At 42.0% G+C, this 22,005-nt stretch overlaps 1 long non-coding RNA gene across 3 annotated transcripts in view; it reads left to right on the top strand.

Moving 5' to 3' along the window:
* LOC107320009 (uncharacterized) overlaps positions 1–22,005 on the top strand; it is a 223,326-nt gene that overhangs the window by 67,798 nt on the left and 133,523 nt on the right. The gene's annotated exons all lie outside the window — the stretch shown is intronic.

Below are 22,005 nucleotides of genomic sequence, written 5' to 3' on the forward strand. Positions count from 1 at the left end.
CAAATAACCTGATTCACATAGAAAAAGGGAATTCAAAGAGAAGTTCAGAAAGGATCTGCTCTGTCAGCAATGTTGGCTCAAGCTGCCATATTTCTTTCTCAAAGTTCCTCATGAATATGGTGTATTAACATACACTTAACATACCGACAAGTTTGTTGGATATATATGCAGTGTCTCTTCCTACTATACATTGATTTATGTCTAATAAACATAATGCGTGCTGATAAAAGGTGGCAGAACCTGAAAGGAGCCTGGCTTATCAACCGCAAACGTCTGGAGGAATCAGAAGCTGAATCAAAGAATTAAAATATTTACATTTTTAAATGGGCCTGTCACATGCATTAAATCACAGACTGTGTCAATCCCATTGCTGTTGCTCATCACATGTCCCATTCTCAGACACCTCCAGCTGGGGGAAGGAGGAGGAAAGTAGGAAGGTTGGTGCAATGAATTGCTATGTGCGCTCAGGGGGTGGCGATAGCAGCAGCTCAGAGTATTTTGCTCCCTTTGCAGAAGTACAGCATTAATGAATGTGGTGATTCTCTCTGCAGGATGAACCACCCAAATCCCAGCTATCCTCACCTTTACGGCACTGCTGCATCGGTACAAGCAGTCTGTGCCGGTATCCCTTAACACACAGTGGTCACGGTCACACCAGAATGGTACAGCAGTGTGGTGATACAGTGCTTCCTGTTAATCCACCTAGCAAGCACCTGAAAAGACTTAACTACGTGTACCACATAGGCACCCTGCTGAGACAGTGGGAATAGGCACAGACCTGTAATTACCAAGTAAAGACAATGAAATCACACGTACTCCCACCACCTGCAGTTCTAAATGAGGGAAAGTGTTAGTTACACTGTTGTATTTCTATGGAGTCTCAGGAGAAAAAACAGAGGGCGTAATGAGCTACTAGACTTGTGATAAGCTTATAAGAGGCAGAATTAAAGCACATTCACGATTTAACCCAATCCACTGCTCTGCAAGGAGGGGCTCAGAGGGAAGCACAATTAAATTTTTGCACCTTCCCTTTAATTTAGGGAAATGAAGAGCATGCCTGAAAGAACAATTCTGCGTTGTTTCACAGACCCCAGCCTTTGCCACCTCCTAATGGGAAGGTAATGCATGATGAGAGCAAAGCCACATGCTGCTTGGACTGGGAACTTTTGCCACGGTGTTGGAGGGGACCTGAGTCTGAGTGGCTTGGGCTGAGTTCTGGCTGCTGTTTCACTTCTGTGTAAAGACAGAGCTCACAGGATGAATGGGACAGCTGCTGTTTGAAGGAGATCTATAGAGAATGTAACTTTATTCTTACATGGACCTGGGAACTCTAAAGAATATGAAAATAGGATGTTAAAATGTGTTCCCAGAAGTAAGTTCCTCAGTGAAAAGTTTTCCTTGTTGGACAGATGTTTTTTTTCCCCCCATGTTTTTAAATACTCTGTTTTTGCTACTTTTACAGGAGTATTCATTCTGGATGCTTTCAGCTGTGTTTATCTGTTTGATTGCTATTACTTTGGTGTTATGTGGTTGGGAGGAGAAACGGTTTGGCCAGATCTTTTAGGGGAAGGCTTTTTCTTAAAAGGATGTGGTCATGATATTTCCTTTGGGTGTCCAGAGTTTGTATTCTGCACATGTGGTAGCAGCTTGGAGACTTTATAGTAGGAACCTGAGTGAGGCACAGTAATTTAAAAGCTATCAAATATCAGCTCAGTCTTTGCCCCTTGCTTAGAATAAAGACATTGAAGCCCTGAAATGTGTCCTGAGAAGGCCAATGAAGCTGTTGAGGGGTCTGGAGCAGCTGAGGGAACTGGGATGGTTCAGTCTAGAGAGGAGGAGGCTCAAGGGAGACCTCATTGCTCTCTACAACTGCCTGAAAGAAGGCTGTAGTGAGGTGGGGGTTCAGCCTCTGCTGCTGGCTGATGGAGACAGGGTGAGAGATGATGGCCTCAGGTTGTGCTGGGGGAGGTTCAAGTTGGGTACTAGGAAACATTTCTTCTCAAAAAAGGTGGTGATGCACTGGCAGAGGCTGCCCAGGGAGTGGTGGAATCACCATTCATGGAGGTGTTCGAGAGCTGTGGAGGTGTGGCAGTGAGAGACATAGTCAGTGAATGTATTGGTGATGGGTCTGTGGCTGGACTAAATGGTTTTAGAGGTCTGTTCCAGCCTTAATGATTCTATAAAATATGAATGTTTTATGGAGCGAAATCAGAGTTTATCACATTCATTTCATCAAGTAAGGGTTTTTCTCTAAAGCGTCTTCCTGGGTCAATGGACAAATATTTTAACTTCAGGTGGAACAGGTTGAGGAAGACTCTTTAGAAGTGTTTTCTTAGATTTCTAAACCAGAACTTCCATGGATTCAGTATTGAGCCTCTGACACTAAAAACTGTGCTTTTACCTTAGAGTGAGGTGAGATAGTTAATCTGTTCAGGACAGACAGGCCTATTGGAAAACATTCACTTAAAAGAAGGAGGAAAAAGATACCCTGAAAGACATTTTCTTTATTCACAGAAAACAGAATGTCATGGAGAAAATGATGAGGGAGTGTGTGTGTAATCATGTATTTATTTATCTGAATCCCACACTGCAAATTTTGTAGGTACAGAAGATGATGAGAAAGATAAGGCACTGAAGTGATTGTTTAAACTGAAATTGAGTCTCACCCACTGCAGAGTTTGAATTAAACAAAAATAACCCAAAGCAGCAATGTAATAACCTTAAGTGAGCCACTTTTTCTAAGCAGCTTATACATAATGGAATTTTCTCAGCTTTTTACAAACGTTCCACATACGTTCAGATAATCATCAGACTGACGGGCTTTCCTCGCAGACGGCTGAAAATAACTACTGATCTCAAAATGCGAGGATGTCTTCTTTCTTTTCACCATACATTCAACTCCTATATGTTGTTCTTCATCAAAGGATCTAAGTGCTTTCACTAGACTGAAGCATCCTGGTTTTATAGATATATAAATATTTTTTTATAGCCACTGTAGGAATTTCTATGCTACAATAGACTAATGGTTCACCCAAGCAAGTGCTTTGGCTGTAATAGTGATCAGTGCTGGATGTTTCAGTGTGAAGAAGGGCTCAGGTGTCTCTCTGAACAAGGTAACCTATAAATCATTTAGCATTACTGCTGCTGACTCATTATTTTCTTCTGGTGAGTGCCACTGCAGAGACAGCATGCCAATAAAATAATTATTCTTAATTGTTAGCTACCATTTTCAGTTTGAAAGACATATGATAAAAACAAATAGCAGCGGAGAAGGGGAAAAAAAGAAAAAGATGAGGAAAAAGGTGTTAATAAGGAAAGGCAGAAGTGTAAATCCTGTTACAGATGAGTCTGAAACAGGGCTCCAGGCAAATATGGTCAGTGTAGATACCAAAGGCCTTTAGATTTGAATTTAGTAACTGGAACCTTAGCAGTTACCATGTTAGCTTATGTATGCAATTATAGCAGTACTATCTTGATATAGCCCAGCCTTGGCAAAGCAGCTTTCTTTTTAGGCAGTCTGTTTATCTGAAAGGCCAAGTTGATGCTGAGAAGAGCCTTAGACCATTTGGTTTTTCAGAGTTTGAGAATCATGCCTGTCTCAGCTTCATTGCTGTGTGCTTTCGAAGCCCTGCCAAGTTCTGCTCCTTCAGGTGAGCTTGCCCCATCCCCAGCTTTGAATCCTACACATTGCTCAATTTGAACAGTGAGATATAACATGGTGCAAAATGGCAGAGGGCCAACGTGACACTGCTCATGCCATCCCTTTGATACAAGTGTGGAGACTTGAAAGATGTTGGTTCCAATAATGAATATCAGTTCTAAGTGTATGGTGTGTATTTAGTGACTTTGGGGTGTAGGTCGTGGTTTTGTTGTTGTGAGCCTTGATGCAGGAGGAACATCATTACTCCACCCATAGCTGATTAGGTCTGTACCTGGTCAGAGCAATTTCATATTGCTTTCAGTGGAAAACTCCCCAAAATACTGTGCAGTGGTTGGAAAATTTTTCTTTATTTAGTTTCTTTTTTTTCTTTTTGAGGAAAAGGAGAATGTCTGTGTTTTCACACAGAACTGTCTCTCTTACAAGGAGATGAAAATGAGAGAGAAGGCACCTGACAAGTATCCACTCAAAAATAACTTTAAACCAACAAAGTACATCTGCAAGGTAGCTAGATTCAGTGGAGATCAATAGAAGATGATGTTACTGTGATGTCTGTGTTTGCTTTTGCCCATTTTACTTGTCCAAGACAGGAAAACACATTCCTGTTAGACACATTCAAGGAGGCAGAGGCATTCAGCAGACCTCACTGGGTCTCTTAATAAAATGCTGAAGGGGTTAGAAAGAGGATGGGAAAAGAAGGAAGAAATGTTAGAGGAGGACTAGGTTACATCCTTGGGAGAAATAAGGTAGTCCTGCTGATTCCAGTTCAGAAAAACACTGTGGCAGGCTGCAGTGCTGTGCCAAACCGTGATGGGCCACAGAGTATCTTCTCATCTTCTGATGTCTGTGTAATTCTGGCAGAAATCTACCAGAGCCACACAGCCTGTGTACAGCTGGGGGTGCAGGATGTGTCCCAGGCTGCACTGTGACTTGCAGCTCTCATAAGGGTTAATGAGAGGAGGATTAGGGTTCTGGGTTCAGCACTGCAGCTGGGGCTGAGCTGGTTGTACATGTATCTCAGCATGCTGCTTGGTTCAGAAACTGACAGTCAATCTCTTGCTTCACTCTAAATACAGTAGATATGGTGTAAGCCCAATCTTTTAGAAAAATGGGGTGAGAGGGAAAAGGAAGAGATTAACTCAGAGCTATCTGTGCATTTGCCATGGCTCACGCATGCTCGCTTAGTTAAATAGATTTTCCTGGTGTGGAAATGCAGTGGGTGATTTATTTCCTTTTCATAATGAAAGATTTGGGATGGAAGAAGAGCTATTTTCTTCTATACAAGCTATTACATCCTAATGGTGGAAGCGAAGATCTCCACTCAGTGTCCTGGGGACAGCTTTGACTTTCTTTGCAGGGAGCTGCTGTCAGTACCAGTGCTTGTGCAGCCCCTTGCTTCAGGATTTGGGTCCTGCTGTACCATCGGTGCTTTTTAGCCTCAAAGTTCTCAGAAAATGGAGGGTAGGTGGATTGGGCACAATCCCAGCTTGCCAGCTCCTGGAGTGTCTCAGGTTGTCCCCCCTTAGGTGGCCTTACTCAGTTTTCTTCTGTTAGTAATCTGAGCAGGAAGATTAAAGGATGACTGCAACCAGAGAGCTCTGTTAGCTCTGGATATGGTATCTCCTCAGAGTGCTCAGGTAATGAAGTTTGATAAGAGAAGTCTGAGCTGCTGTCTGATCAGGCTACAGTTTCTAGGTTGGGCAGTTAGACTCCTATATGTAGAAAATGTTTTTGTCTGCAAGGTGATACTCTATGTTATTTAGTGTGCAGAGTGTAGTTACACTTCCAGTTGGTTGTTACTCCAGTGCATTCTTCAGTAATTCCTTATTTATACCATTTGAGATATGAAACTTTTCCAATAATGATTCTGATAATTATAGCCATCTCTTTCCGTATTAACAGTCCAGTGACTGTATCTTAATTCAGGATCAATGGGAAGTTAAAAGAATATATTTATTAAACTCAATATGGATAAGTTACTAGTTAATGATGTGAAAATTATGTCACCAATAACTGTGTAATTACATTCTTATTAATGCATTCAAACATCTTGCCATTTAATTGGCATTTAACAAGCTCATTATAGCAAGATAATTAGATAGCCATTAATTGGTAAAACACTGATTGACATGTAGTATGTTAATAGATATCTAGTGTGGTATGGCTGTCTTGCTATATGGCAATTTAATGCTTTCGTGCTCCTATCAATTAGATTATTTAAAATATACAAATGTAATGTATTAAAGAGAGATTGTATATTTATTGGCAAAGTCATCATGACTGGATTGGAGTCAATGTATTATTTGCATATGTGTTTTTCTCACATTTCAATACAACCTCTGCTGGCATTTAGAGGAACTACAGTAAAGTTATTAAACTCATGGGTCCTCCTTGAGTCACTGCATAGTGATACATAGGGGTGACCAAGGTGTGGTTCATGGCTGAAGTGTGGTTTGTGTCCAACATATGGCCCTCGAACCACATGAGTGTGGTCCCCTGAACAAAAGTCCCTGCAGGGTAATTCTGAACACTGGTAGAAATAACTAGGAAGAAGGCTTGAAGGATCATCTGGGGCAATAATCCTATCAATGGCTGCTAAACAGTGTACAAGCATTGACTAACCCATTACCTTAGTCATCCTTCCATATGTTAGTACTGTGACAGCTCAGTTTTTTGTGACGTATAGAGGATGATCTGGAATTATGCGCAGCTCACTTTGTTAGAGCTTGTTCATTTATGCGTAATATGCACCTTTCCCCCCCTCCCCCTAAGATTACTATCAGATGCACTAAGACAGGACAGATAGTTTAAGGATGTAATATAATTACGTGCATTACAGTAACAGCTAAAGGTCCAGCAAAAAAAATCAATTTCTCTTTGAGTTTGAAACTATATAAACAGAGAGAGAGATGTTCTTTGGAAGACCTTGCAATCAAAATGGACTGGACAGCCAAAGGCTAGTGGTGAAAAGTCAATGTCAAGAGGGAAAGCAGAAAGTAATAATGCAATCTATGCTAACACAAAGACTGAAAACTTAAAATAGTGCCCTTCTGCAGCTCTGAGGTATGGAGATATTCAGGTCTGCAGTGAGGAACTTCCTGGGGCTGACTTCTCTATTCTCGGGTTAAGAGATGAGTTTATTGTGAACAGGAGATCTCAATTAACCACAGAGTTGTACCAGGAATAATGAATTAACTTATAGTACGTTTCCCCTGCCACCATGGGATTGGTCCCAGAGGTGTATTAAGTGGAAATGATAATGTGAGTCTGATTGCGATGATGACGTCAATATTGTTAACGCTGATATCCCCAAATTAGCTCAGAGGGGGAAGTTTCAGTTCAGGTTTTGCAAATGGTAAGTGACTACTACAACCTTTAGGAGAATTCTTTTAATTCTTTTTCCATTATTTTTAATTTTGTAGACTAGGAAAATAACAGGAATGACTGGTTGACTAAAAATAGCCCTTTGTGACCATGGAAATATGAGTTTTCCTTGAGAAGACAGTCAGCACTGCAGGGTATATGATGCTGTGCTATATTTTGCTCAGCTGTGGCATCATTCATGTGAATGTAGGTAGTTCAAAAAGTCTTGGAAGACTTGAGGGTTTTTTTATTAGGGGAAACTTTTAGCAGAGCATTGGGGAGAATGTTTAGTTTCTTCCAGTCATTATAGTAAGAAAAGAGATTTAAAGCATTGAGAACCAGGGAGGACAGATTGCTCTGAAATACATAGGCATGGCTGGGCTGTAACTCAGCAGAGGCAAGTGGCAGGAAGCAGTGGGGTTAGAAGAGCAGCTGCAGAACTTAGGAATGGGATGTTTCTGTGTAGTTGAAGATCTATGTTTTTTGGGAGATCTTTGGGGTTATGAGTGGGATGAATGGTGACTGTGGGTCAGAACAGAGATAGCGTTGACTGTGAATGGAAGCACAGAGGCAATGGGCTGATCTGCGGATGAATGTCCTGTGGGACAATGGCAGCTGTAAATCAATGTCATCACCAATTTCACATCAGAGAGAGCCTTTATCAAAAGATAAACATGTCCTGTAGCAAAAAAAATAAAGGTACCTCTGTAAGTACCGGTCAAGTAGGCTCACAGGACAGACTTCCTATGGCCTGTGTAACTTGGGGAAGTGCCCTTGAATGCAGTGGGAACACACAGTGATGAACAGAACAGATTGCTTACCTCCAGGCACAGTAATTCCTGTGTTTTCTCCATCACTCCTTTTTATTTTGAATTAGCAACCAAGAGCAGGTAGGCAGCTCTTGAATTCATTTGTTTACAAGCCCTGATGCCCATCTGGGATCAGGACAGAAATCAGATTAAGCTTGTTTGTGTGTTAAATGTTTGAGAAAAAATTACTTGTTCTAATAAGGGGCAAGGACTGCAATGGGCTCCCCAAAGCAGACAGCCCTCATGCATGTCTATAGTGGGACTTGAAAGTGTTGTGATCCCACCAGACCCTTCCCCTCACCACGCTGCCTTTCCTCCCTTCTGACTCACCCTTTGCCTCCCACTAGAAGAAAAAGATGGGATAAAAGGGGGAGAGAAAAGTACTCCTAGCAAAATGCCAGGGTTTTAAATTAAATTTAAAACAGTTTAATTGCCTAATTGCTCAGCTATTTTGTGCAGTTTATTAACAGAAGCAATTCTTCGGCAGTCATGCCAACATAGCAGAAAATTGGCATTTGAGCCAGCGGGAATTAAAGAGGCAGAGTGCGGAACTAAAACAAAAAGAATGCCTCGAACCTAGTGGAACAGACATTTGAGGCTTTCATCTCATTTTTATCTCACTCCCTAATCTGCTGTAGAAAGATCAAGGCTTGGGTTTGCTTTTTAATGTGGGAATGACAGTTGCTCATCACCAGTGTCTTTGCATTCAGAAAAGTACTGGGTTTCCAGAGAAAAGAATGTCTAAGGAAGCAGCACGTATACAAAGGAAAAAATGAAATCCAATTTTTGCCAATAATATTGGCATCTTTTAAAAGAGTTAATTTGATGGAATTTTTCATAATAAACCTCGCTGTTAAATGTGTCTGTGTATTCAAACAAAACTAGCAAATCATGCGTATAAATGAATGCATGCACTGACTGAATAGAGGAGATTAATATTCAGTTATAATATACAGCAACTCATCATATGTTCTTTCTTTACCATACAGAGAGAGGGGGAAAGAGGGGGAAGGAAAGGAAAAGGCACTCATAATGCAAATATAAAATCCAATATTTATTGCCTGTAAAATATAAATAAATAAAAAATTCTCATCAACTACAAATGATGCCATTACTCGACTCCATAGAGCTGCATCCAGGTATGATCTGTGAGTGAGGCTGTCAGTGTGTACTAACTCCTCTCTTTTTGGGTAGGCAGCCACTCGGGATGGTCTTTTCAGGTGTTATATAGTGGAGATGGTAATAAGGGAACTCTAGTCGAACTACTGGGGCTTTGGTGCACGTTCATTTCTTTTGCTTGAAAGGCAGAATTGTAGGATTGTTTGAGTTGGAAGGGGCCATAAAAGGTCATCTAGACAAGTCCAGCTGGCTTTGTGGAGGATTTCCATGCTCTGATGAACAGACTGTGTCATCCTTTACCCTGCATTAAACTAAGAATCTCATGCACAGTAATGTATAGACAGTTTAGGTACTGGTGAGGATCAGGTCATGAACTATGTATGTGCAGCAGTCCTGTGGACCACAGTGTGGCTACACTGCATCTGCAATGGCAGGAGTGATGTGCGCAGGCTGAAGTTCCAGTTGGTGTGTGGCACACTGAAACCACTTAAGAGGTGATCCACTGTGGCTGAAAATGAGCCCTTGATTTCTGAATGTGAAGTGCATTTTCAAGATGCCCTTCACATTATCAGGAAGGCCTACCTGAAATAGAAGCTCCACAGTGCGTCACAGTCAGGATGAATGCAGTCTGTAGGTTCTCTTGTGTAATTTGGCAGCTTTCCTGGAGAAACTCAGCATTCCTCTCATTGATGCCCATCTCTGAGCTTCCTTCAGAGGGGGCCAAGACTCCTCAGAATCAGAATGATAATGACTTTATCCAGGATCCTCAAATCCTTGTTTCTACCTTGATTTCACTTAGCTCACTTTTTTATCTGTAAGGAGGGAAGGATGCAGTTGCAAACATGCTGTGCATGAAGTTGTTTCAGGAGTGCTGAGTATTATTCTTTAATGAAGTCAGAGACATCTAACTTCTCCCTGCTCAAATTTTTGTGAACAACCCCACCTCAGTTTCAGTTCAGCCAAAATAACTTTGATGTATTTTGACATATGACATTTTTATGTGTTTTTCTATCTGGAAAACTGACATTTCTCATGAGAAGCATATATTTCTTCTGAATAGAATGATTTAGGTGTTAAATATTTGTTGCAGAAAGACAGTTTTAATGGAAGATGCTCACATTGGTTCTATTCTTCCATCATGTGGGAAAGGGGAAATTATCCTCCTCTTCTGGGTAGCATTCATTATTCCATCTCTCATTCACAGTCTGCTTGTTTCAGCCCTTGGCTGCACGTATACAGGGGAAAAACGTAGCTAATGATCAAATTTCTATAATCTTATGCAAGAAATTTGGGAACCATCAAGAGTAGTGGCCCTGGTAACATTCAAAGCAAGTGGTCTCTATCCTCCTGGAAGCAAATGCGTGGAAGAAGTTCCTCTGTGCCTTGTTCCCCAGAGAAATGACCTGAAAAAAGGGCCACTCCTCAGACCTATTTATGCCCTGTGTCAAAGCTCAGGATATGGATCACTAATGTAAAGTTCAATGGTAAAATATAATTTCTTGACTCAACAGCAATTGTAAAGAAACTTTATTCATTCATCCATTTATTTATTCTACAACTTTGCTACCATTTGCAAACTGTTTCACTTGACCTGACTGGTCTCCTTATCTGAAAACCACTGTGCTATCATGAAAGACATCACTGTGCTTTCTTAGCTGGGTGCCAGTGTGACCGTGTCCAACGGGCATGTGACTGGGAGGAACCGCAGCAAGATACATGGTGCCCGGTAAGACCTGGTGAGTGCTCTCACTGTGACTGCTGAGGGACCTTTCACTGCTGGTGGAGAGGAGCAGCAGAACGGGGGGAGTAGTTTGGTGCAGAATTAGGAACTCACTTTGCTTCTTGTATTGGAGAGAAATTTGTACATGTTGCATTGTTTTGGTACATGCCATTGAGCAGTGTCAGCAGAACCATCGAAAGCCTGGAAAATGCTGAATGGAGAATGGGGCTGGAAGTCTTTTTACTTCAGGGTGTTGTCTCAGTCTGCCCAGAGAGCACTGTCTGACATGGCTGGGAAAGAACAGAATTCTAGGATGGCCCTCCCCACCCATGAAGAAGGAACTGGTGGGAGATGTTGGATTTAGATGCTCATGCAAGTAGAAGTACAAAGAAGTGAGGTGTAATCTCTACTGTAAATCTGTCTGAACTTCTTTTAAGGATAAAAGAGAAGAATAAATGAAGAGGCAAAGGTGAAAGTGGTGGTATTTAGATGCAGATTGGAACTGTGAGAAAATATTTGTCCCTGAGGCAAATCCAGAACTAAGCTCTCATTTAGGGTTTGATGGTAACAAATTCCCACCAGCAGGTCTACATAGGCACCCACAAGCTTTGGAAGATGCATGATCTGGTTCAGAACAGCCAAGTCTTTCACATGCAGGATTAACACTTTTGAGGTTACAAAACAAGGTTACAATCCCACCACCAGTAGCTGTGTTAACGTAGCTTACAGGTCAGAGGGAGGCTGTGGTCAGACCACATCTTTTTTCCCAATGTATCCTTTGGGTGCAGAACTGGAAAACTAACTTAGTGTCTGTGAACTTCTCTGATCACCGAAATTAACTGGAGAAATCAGACATAAATGCGTGATGGAACCCCCGTCATCCAAAACCAATGAAACTTTAAGTCCTCCTTGTATCCTTTGAGAAGGTCTCAGTTTTGAGACAATTTGCTAGATTTTAGCATTTATTTCCCTTGTGTTTTTCTTTTTAAATAAAAATCAAAGATAGTTAATATGACAGCCTAGTGATTAAGCATATTTAGTTCCTATTGAAAAGGAAATGGGTTATGGCTCTGCATGGAGGCAATGTATCATTTCTTCCTTAAAAAGAAAAAAAAAAAGAAAGAAAGAAAGAAAGAAAACAAAAACAGCAAATCTAACTGCAACAAATAATAATTTCTTTTAACAGAAATATTTTCTTTGGCTAATCCACTTCTTCAGCCTGCACTGCCCAAATTGTTTTTCTGAGAGGACTCGCGTATGATACACATCAGATAGGATGCTTTATTTTGCACCAAGTAATTGAATTAATTGGTACAGCCAATGATCAATGTTAATTAAAAAAAAACTACAAAGGCTTTGCATTCCAAAGCTTTCCAAGAAAATATTTGAGTTGTGAAGCCATTTTAATGATTTAGTTAACCCTTCCATCTGCAGTTCTGTTAGGAGAAAAAGAAATCTTTTCCTACACTTGCATGAACTAAATAGCCCTATTAATTTTAACTGGTCCTATCATGGGACCAAGGAAATAAAAGAAGTGAAGTTCACTAGCATTTCTCCTCAGCTGAGATGAGAGAGAATGGATCATGACAGTAATACTCATTATAACCTAATGGACACTTTCATGTGATGCTACAAAGATGTGTTGAATTGGGAAGCCTTCTAGGAGGATACGAGGGCTGAGTCCTTACTCTTGTCAGGCCTTCTGGCCAACCTTCCCTTGTGCCTGCAGTTATTGCAGTATTAGAGCTTTCTGTGATGTTCTGTGACACAGAAGCAACTTATGGGACAAGAATCCCAAACGTGTATTCTATTGGATGTATCTCTGGACAGAATAGATTTCCTCCATAACTCTGAAGTTATCAGTTTGGCAAACTAGCAATTAACTGCACTACTGTTTTGATAGCCTCAAGGATGTGGTGCTTGTCCTGAGGAACTTGGAAACATCATGGTTTGAGCAGCTGTTTAACAAGGGCACTTTTGAATTGCTCATTTCCTCCTGCTACAGTAACCTTTCTTGCTGCATAATCTATTGTCTATAACATTGTTGGAAGTGAGCACGTTCAGTGGGAAGCTAGGGATGCATCCATCTTCTGTCAGTAGGAGCTGCTGTAGTATTGTGCATGTCCCTGCAGACAGTCGGATTAATGGTTTGACCTGGTTCCAAACACAAGAAAGTGTTTGTGGCAGAGGCTTCGTTACAAAAGACTGCCAAACTATTCTGCCAGACAGCAATAAACTCAATTTACATTATAACTTAACACTTCCTTACCCCTGGTCCTCCTGCCAAGTATGACAACATAACATGCAGGAGCCTGCGGCACCATGTAGGAAAAACGCTGTAACGTTTTCAAGCAGAAAAATCCTGTGAAAGACCAACTCATTCACTCAGAGCTGCTGGAAACTTCTAGAAAGCACTGCCTATAATGTCCTTTCCTGAGAACCCACCTTGTGCCTGGCTCAGGGTATGTACAGAAGGAGCTGGGCAAAATTACTGTGCTGTGTTCTTTCGATGTTTCCCTTGTATCAAGATTTAAGATTATATGAACCTCAGTCTGTTTAAGGAGTGCAAAGGAATTTCAGTCAATCAGTAGGTTTTCCTCTTCACTGCTATAGGTATGCACTAATTGTTGAGGGCTCCAAATCGTTACGAACGATTTTGCTGCTTGTTTTGTTATCTGTGTTTAGATCTGACTTCACCACATCAGAGTAGTTCTGAACTCTTGAGAATATTTTGCACAGTTCCTGAAGAGTAAAGCCAACAGTCCCCATTAAGGAAGCACAACAGATGTCCAGAGGACACAATGAAGAGCAGTTCATGGAATCAGTTCAATTGCTGCTGGAATTCTGCTGTCTCCACCAGTTGCTCTGCTGCAATGACCTCCAGACTCTGCTAAGGGCATTAAAAGCACCAGAGCCAACTCTATTCAAAAGATATTTAACATGAAGGGAAACAGGTTCAAATGGAATGAAAAGCAGAGCATCAGCAAATTGCAGCAAAGCACAAAATCTGCCTGTGTTTCCAGAATAATGAATATATTCTGACTACATCAGCTGTGTGTATCCCCGCAGTAGCCAGCCATATCCAATATATTTAATGTATACAGCCATATTTTGTCTCCAGCAACAGATTCATGCTGCAATCTCTGTCTTAAAACCCTAGTATGTGCTAACAAAACAGATTCATCTCTAAATAGTTGTGATGGAGAGCCTCTTCTTTTTTGTTTTTCTGGTACTGGTAATTTTGCCTATGTGTATTCTTATGTCCTCTCTCTCCTTCTGTCCCTGTTTTGGCACCTAATGGCAAAGACCCATTGATTTTCCTGCCCTTACTGAAGTGGAAAGAAAGGCTCGGTGGCTGTAATACTCATCTCCAAAGGAACAATTCCTTGTTAATAGGACTTTCTGGAAAGTAGCCTGCTTGTTTATGGCCAGCTTAAAGGACAAGCAAAAAGGACACGAAGCTGTCTGGTTGTGGATGTAGACATACCATAGCATTTTGCAGGTGGTGGTGCAGTTGCTACTCTAACTTAGTAAGCAGTTTAGAATGAGAAGCACACTGTGCAATCAGGCTCTTATTTTATGATGAGCAGGTACAGAAAGCACTGTGATTTCCCAGTGAGAAAATGGTGGGCGCAAGTTTTCTGAGCTGGAAGTGAGAACAAAAAGCATTCCCATGTGCATAATCTGGAACAACACCCATCACTTTAACTACAACAGGGAAATATGATGGCCTCTTGGGGGTCTGGAACTGTCATTTAATAACCCACTCCCTCCTTAGTTGTGGTGATTTGCTTTCCTTTGTGACATAAAGATGCAGTTTTTTCAAGCATTGAGGCTTGGTAGCAGAGTGGAGGTATTCATTTTGCAGTTTCTGTCTCCAAACCAGTATGGTCATCACCATAAGCCAACTCCATCAAAACCATCTTAGTGAGGAGAGAGGTCAGTAATCCGGATGAGCTCCTGCTGTTAGCACGCCCATTAAAAGCCCAAGGACTGGTGCAGAGGACAGCTTTCCTTTCCTGCCCTTAGAGGATCATGGTCTGGAGGAGTCACACTGGGCCTATTGTCCACACTGGACCTATGTGAATTTGTGGGATTTGTTTTTAGCTGCTTGTCAGGCAGGCTGCTGTCATTAAGCACAAGAGCTGCTTTCTGAAGGAATCTACAAGGCAAATATCTTTTGTCTCCCTTGTTCTGGTAACAAAAGCAACACAAATTACTGGGAAGCCTGAAATGAAAATCAAGAATGAAAATAATTAAACCCCTCTTCCACCAGCCATGCTGGGCCTGGCTTTCTGCTCTAACATTATACAGTTAGAGCCAGCAGGAATGGAGCTGTCTGCAAGGAGAACTCTCTGGGTTATCCTAAATAGTTCTAATGTAGATAATGTTTCTCGTTCTTTCTTCCATGTGCCAGCAAATGGCTCTGTGTATCTGTCCTGTCAGCTCAGTGCAGTAAGCTGCACTCTGAAGCCCCATGCATCTTGTCAAGCCAAAATTAGTAATCGAAACAAACCTTGCAAAGCACAGGGTATAAGCTGATCACAGAAAGAGAAACATATGCTCATGGTGAGCTCAGGTGTGCTTTTCTCGGTGCTAGGGAGCTGTTTGGACGTGCAGATCCAAAACTTAATGGTGCTGGGATGAATATAGCAGGGAAAAATTCCTGTATGTACTTTCTTTGCATCTTCTTTTTAATGAGTGGTTGTAGCAGCCCTGAAAGAGCCAAATATTAGCACAGATTGGAGATGGGAATCCTGAGGGCAGATGCCTAGCAGGATTCCCCACGCAGTTCTGCCAAGGCTCTTCGTTCCTGACCTGAAATGGCCCTTTCCTGGCACTGAGGCTTAACTCTGTCTGTACTTCATGCTTGCTTTCAGCAGCCTTTGGCATCTTTTACATCAGCTTAGGAGTGCCCAGTCAAAAGTCCTTGCTTCTACTTGGCAGGATGCTGTACCCACCAAGCCATCGAGCTCTGATGAAGTCTCAGTTCCTCATCTATTGACAGATACAGGATAAGAACTCCTCGTGTAACCTCCTTTGCTATCACACATCTGCACGAGCATGGACAGTTTCTCCTCACCCAGGACTGCTGAAGACAGTACATGTAGGAAAAATGAAAGTGGGTTAAATCACTCAGGACTGACTGAAGCCTGCTATGAATTCTGGTCTCCCAGGATGAAAGTTGCTCACATGACCACCCTGGAGAACACTTTAGTGGGAGGATTTTGCAAACACTTGGCACTGACTCCACTCTGCTTCTCTTAAGTCTGTGGGATCACAGCCCTTGTAGGAGCGGAGCCTTACTTTTATGAAGTGTTTCAATATTTTTGACTGATGAATTTGCACATTATATATGTGAAGCCATATGTGACTCTGTCGGAACCGCTCCAGTTCCCTATCCCTTGCAATGTGTTGTGCTGCTTTTAGCACACAGAAACATACGCCTCCTATCACTCATATTGACATGCTGTCGGTTTGATTGGACCCTTTCTCGACCGCTGGAGTCTGGATCATCACTGCTCAAGACAACGGGCTACTCTGATTTTTATCTGAGTTGATTTTTTCTTAAAATGATTAATACATCCAAACGGCACCACATTGGTGCAAAAACAGGGTTGTATTTCTCGTCAGAATATCAGAGATCCCTTTTTCAGTACGGCGATCTTTCAGACCTGCCTGCTGTCAGTGTTCAGCTTGGGCATCGCAACAGCTTCTTTCTATAGAGAGAAAACTCAGGGTCTGGTCTCTAAGATGCATACGAGGGGCTTTTAACACATCAACATGAGGCTGAGGCAAGGAGTCCTGCATGAAGCCCTGTATAGATACAGAGCAGAATAAAAATCCACACCCACAGCTATGTGCTCAGCACCTTACTTACTGCAGTAAGCTTGGCTTTGCATCCGGCTGACAAAACAGGTCAGCAGTTCAGATACCGCAGTAAGGTGCAGTAAAAGCAAACAGATGACAGAGCAGAAAACTACTTGAAAAGCTACTTCCATCCGTTCATAGTCTTCTTTCCTCTCCTCCTCACCCCCTATCATGAATAATGATACAAGGAATGATAATGTGCTCTGTGATTGCTAGCAGCAAACATTACCAAGTTTGCTCTGTTGTGCAATGTCCAAAAGAAAAATGCAAAGCAATCAAAAGCAGGAGGGAGCCTAAGTTCAACTTGTTGAGCAGAGTTTGATACCTTTGATTGTCTTTAATATTTACCTAGGTTGGAAAGCAGAAACTCCATGCAACACGTACAAAATATGTACATTCAAAATGCCACTCAATATATAGAATCACACATTTTCTCCCATCCAATTTAGTGGCACTTGGTGCTTTACAGTTCTTAACAAATCACTGTGCCTCAGTCAGAGTCACACCTCATTTCTCCTTCCCCGTAAATATATTATGATCTCATAATGTTTTAATAACTTCACAGGAAAATTGAAAATAAGGCAAAGATGGCAACTTATGGAGATAAATTTCAACAGCCTTTTTTTCTATTTTTAATGCAGTCATTAAGTGCTTTGAATTGAGCAAGAAGTAGGCACACAGTTTTGTTTAGCAGCGGATTGGAAATACAATGGAGCCTATAGCTATGGGAAAATAAAACTGACTTTGTCGACTAATTTTCCTTCCATTAAGCTCTACAATTCAACAGGCAATGATACGTTTTTAAGAGGATCGGTAGATATCTTGATGAATTCCCAGCCTGACCATTGAGGGTGATTTCATCACATCTCTTTCATTCACAACTACTTCAAGCAAATATGCTCTTTACTATGCTTGATAGGGAAGGAATGCGCGTATGTGAGGATGCTAGGAGGAAATAGAGCTACTTCTTTAGATTAGCTTCCTAATGTGATTCTGCTTTTGTCTTAAAATAAGGGTCCACGTTTTTAAGTGGGCTCATTATGAACCTTCTGAAGATAATTTTCTGGAACTTAACGCTCTTTTTTAAACTACTGTTCAGCCCACAGACAGCAGCTCTGGCCTTTTGGAAATAACGTGAATCTGGTATCAGGTGTGAAAACCAAGGGTTAACTTCACAGAGAAGTGCAAAGAAAATGCACTTCAGTTGGCACCCTTAACTTCTCTAACTGCATGTTGGTTCATCTCCCACAACAACCACTCATCCTATCGGGTGGGCTCCAAAGTGATTTTGGAGCAGTTCACAAGGAAGCAGGTGGCAGCTTTGGAATGAGAAGCATTCCTAGAGCAGTGTGAAAGTCCATAGCACAAGAGAAGCAGAAGCTGTTAATGTGATGGAGATGCTCAGTGTGTGGTAGTACAGAAGGTGCTCTGCTGGTGGCTAGAAATTGTGTGCTGACACTTTTCATGGGAAGAAATACTAGTAATCTTAATAAAATAAACAAACTCTAAGAGCCAGAGCTGCATCTCAAAGCGCTAATTCTTTCTAAGACTGATTTATCATCTGCTGAGTTAATAGATTAACAAAACAAAGCACAAAACACAACAGCGGATGCGATATGCTGGAAAGTCACCAACCTGATGAAGATTTACATGCAGTGATGAGAGAGGAAAAAGCCATCACTTTCCAATTCAACTCATTTGAATTTGTGCCAGGCACAACAAGAGAATTGTGAAGATCTGGTGAATTCTTAATCCACATGAGTACATGGGTACAACAGTTACTGTGAGAAACACAACACATTCAGGGGTGCTGCACTGTACAGTTCAATGTACAAATAGAGAGAAAAATAACAATTGTGGAAGCTGAGTAGTAGAAAGTCATGGATAATGAAAAAGCCTTTGTGTATTTGTGCATGTCTGCATGTGTGCTGGACAAACACTTGCAGGGGGTGTTATGAAAACAAGCTTCATCTGACAATCTTTTTATTACTCACATTGGAGTATGAAAGAAGGCTTTGGACCTGAGCAAAGAGATCAACTTTCCTTCAACAGCTCTAGGAGGCAACATCAGAAACACGTGGGAGTGGAGAACTGGTTTGGGGTAGTGCAAGCAAAATATCTGAGTCCCATATCTACCCCTTTGTTTTCACAGTGAATGTTCAAAACCCCTCCTCTATTCCTTTTGTTTTCCTCTTTCTTACTCTTTAGGGTAGAAACTTCACAGAAGTGGTGATAGCCACTCTGGAGCTTTTTGAGGTGCTAATGATCCAAGAATCAGCAGCTATGTGGAAGTCTCATTTTAATTCAGTAGGAACAATTTCTCTCTCACCCATTTCTAATCAACTTTGGGGAAACTTCTGTTATGTTTAGAAGGAAAAATGGGTCAGGAGACACTCAAAGAATCTCTACAGCTGGAAGAAGGCAGGCTGGATAGGAATGCATTGAGAAAATGCTTCCACTTTCCTGGCACCCTCAAAAACTGCATCTTCTCCTTGGCCTGATTCTGAAGCATCACATCACGTACCAGCACAATCTCTATCCCAGCTGGGAGAACCAACATCTGTATCAACTGACCACTGTGATCACTGAATTCCTAGACCTCCCATCAGTGTTCATCTTTTCCTGTAGAACTTTTGAGGAGTTTCGTGTAGCACCCTGTCCAGCAGCTGGACTTTCTAACACAGCAAGCAAGAGGGAGATGATCACCATATGATATAGCTGAGCCACATATGAAATATCTGCCTTGTTCAGGTATTTAAATAAACTCTTCCTCAGGCTAACATGGAGGGACTAGTATTTGTTGATAAGTCAATGGTGCTGTCTCTGTTTCCTGTTCACTCTTAACTGACTTTAAGCACACACTGGCATTTCTCAGTGAGATAGATAGTGTATCTCTAAGGTCAGAAGTGTTGTGTAGGTTGTGAAGCCACATAAGCCATCCTAAAAGCAAAGACAATGTAATGTTTTATACTTAGCTGAAATCAATAGGTATTCAGCATGGAAAGGGAGATGAGCATCTGGCACGTGTACACTTATAACAGGCCAACATCATCTTCCTAAGCCTGTAGCACTGGAATTATGGCTCGCTAGTTATTCATCTGAAGATTCAGAAAAGAATCCCTTCTTAATCAATAGCTGATCCATTTAAGCAAATCATGTCCGAATTTAGGAGCTGTGCTAACACTGGGAGGCCCAGCAGGGCTTACAGCAGCAGTTTTTCAGCACTGAGAGCCACCAACATGAGCTTGATTTACCGAGCCTTTAAGAGGAGAAGGGTGAAATCGGACTGTGGTACAAATCATGTTACTGTTGTAAGTTTAGTTTGCCAGACACAAAGATCCTTCCAGCCAGGTAGCCTATTGCTATAAGCCAACATGTCAGACTGCCATAGACCCCCAATTTAAGGTTTCCATTTGGCTCAGTGGGAATTAATTGTTAGGTTCTGGCTTCTTCTGTTTTCTTGTTAATGTCAAACACCCATCCGGTGAGAGCTACAAATAATACCCTCCTAAGGGTAAATTGTGAGCTCATTGCTCGTTTAAGTCACATTGAGTGAGAATACTCCCTAGCTGTGCTCTGTGAATCAAAGACAGAGCATATGCAATCATCTGAAGCAGCAGCAGCAGCAGCTGCATTTCCCAGAAAGCTTTGGGAAACCTGACACAATTACCGATCAATACCCTCTCCAGTTAATTGATGGGCCATGGAGCCAAAAGGGAGGAAAAAAAGAAAGGAAAAAGAAGAGGCTATCAATAAATAATCTTAGTTAGGAAACTGAAGTCTGAGGAGAGGTACCTGAAATTTAAGGGAAGATGCCCACGCCCAGGAAGACAAATGATGATTGAGGAGAAGAGCAGCATTCTCATATAGATGTGTCTTTTGAAGATAATGGGCATGGCAGAAAGAGAGTAAGATGCAACAATGAACCTCAGAGAGTCTGAAACCATTGGGTCCTAAAGGGAAACATCTGCAGACTGTTGCTGAATTGCTACCCAAAACTCTCACCCTGATCCTCTCCTTATTCCTAGTCTGGGAAGACATCCTTAGTCCCTACCCATGCTGAGCCAGATCTCCTTTCACTTATTCCTGGTTAAAAATCTTTTCTTAGTACAAAGGGATGGCTCTGAACTGAACACAGTTTGGGAACCTAATTAGCTCAATCTGCAAGCAGATTTGACCTCAAACACAGGAGCTAGGGCAGAACTAAGGAAGCTTTTCCTGCTGTCACTCAGTAGTGAGAGACCCCATTTGCTGCTGCTTTTCAGCCTTACTACGTCTAGACATCTGCAGGCACATCAGCCATCAGTCATGAAACAGTTTGGTACCCTAGCAGGAAAAAAGGCCACAATCAACTGCTGTGCTGGTAGGCCTTGTTCTATGGCTCTCCTGATTTTACCTCTCCCTGAAATTCAACTTATCTTTATTTAGGTCTTTCAGGGTTGCAGCAAAACTGGGACAAGGGATATATGAACATCTGATTCACTCTAGGCATTACACATTTGCCCAGGAAAGTGCTAAAAGTCTCTATGCAAAGGGAGAAGTCTTCAAAATCAGAGCACAGGGAATGGCATGAAGGGTTAGGGAGGGTAGGGCTGGGTATCAGGAAAAGCTCATCCCAATCTCAGATGAACTTAAAGCTCCCAAGTCAGGTAAGAGCCTCCCTGTCCCTCCCTGCAGCCTGAAACTCAGGTTACCTCTCCCAGTAGCTGCCAGAGTTGTGTGGTGAGTCCATCATGTCACTTCAGTTTTGAGCCGCTTTGCTGCATACGCTGCTAAGTCACCCCTCACAAACAAACAAACAGGGCAACATTTGTCCTCACTGATGTCTTATCGGTGTCAGGAGGCTTCATAACTGACAGCCAGGATAAAGGTGTTGAAAGGGGCTCTGAGCCTGTTGCTGCTATTGAACACATGGGAAAGGCTGATTTATCAGCTGCCACACGTATTAAAGACAACAACCTCTTGTCCTTCGGCCAAGAAGCTCCATGCTGTGGCAGGGAATCCTGGTCTTTTACGGGGCCGTTTCAGAGCCCCTGTGTGGCTGCCTCATTATTCTCCAGGCTGATGGCAGAAATTGGTGTGGCACTTTCTGTGGTTAACCTCGGAGCGCAGTGAGGGATCTTGCATGTCTTCCCAGCAGCACAGCTTCTAACGAGCTCTAGCGGCCTCAACAGAAGCCCATTAATTTCTGAGGAAGGCATATGTGTGTGTGCATGCGCATGCATGCGTGTGTGCACAGAGAAATAAGGAAGGGGGTGAATAAGGGCACCCCTTTGAAACTCCTTCTCGTTCTTCCCTTTGATGTGATGGCAGGGTTGGTACAAATGCGTGCACGCACACACAGTCATTGCTTTGATAAATCTGTGCCTCACAGGCAAGATTTCAAAGGGAATTTCCAAGCACCTTCCCTCTTCTCTCCTGACAAGCCTGAGTTGGAAGGGGGGAGCCAGGTGGAAGTGGAAATG

This window comes from Coturnix japonica, chromosome 15 (genome assembly GCF_054131305.1).
Source record: "Coturnix japonica strain WE chromosome 15, WE-NBRP24, whole genome shotgun sequence".
NCBI lineage: Eukaryota > Metazoa > Chordata > Aves > Galliformes > Phasianidae > Coturnix > Coturnix japonica.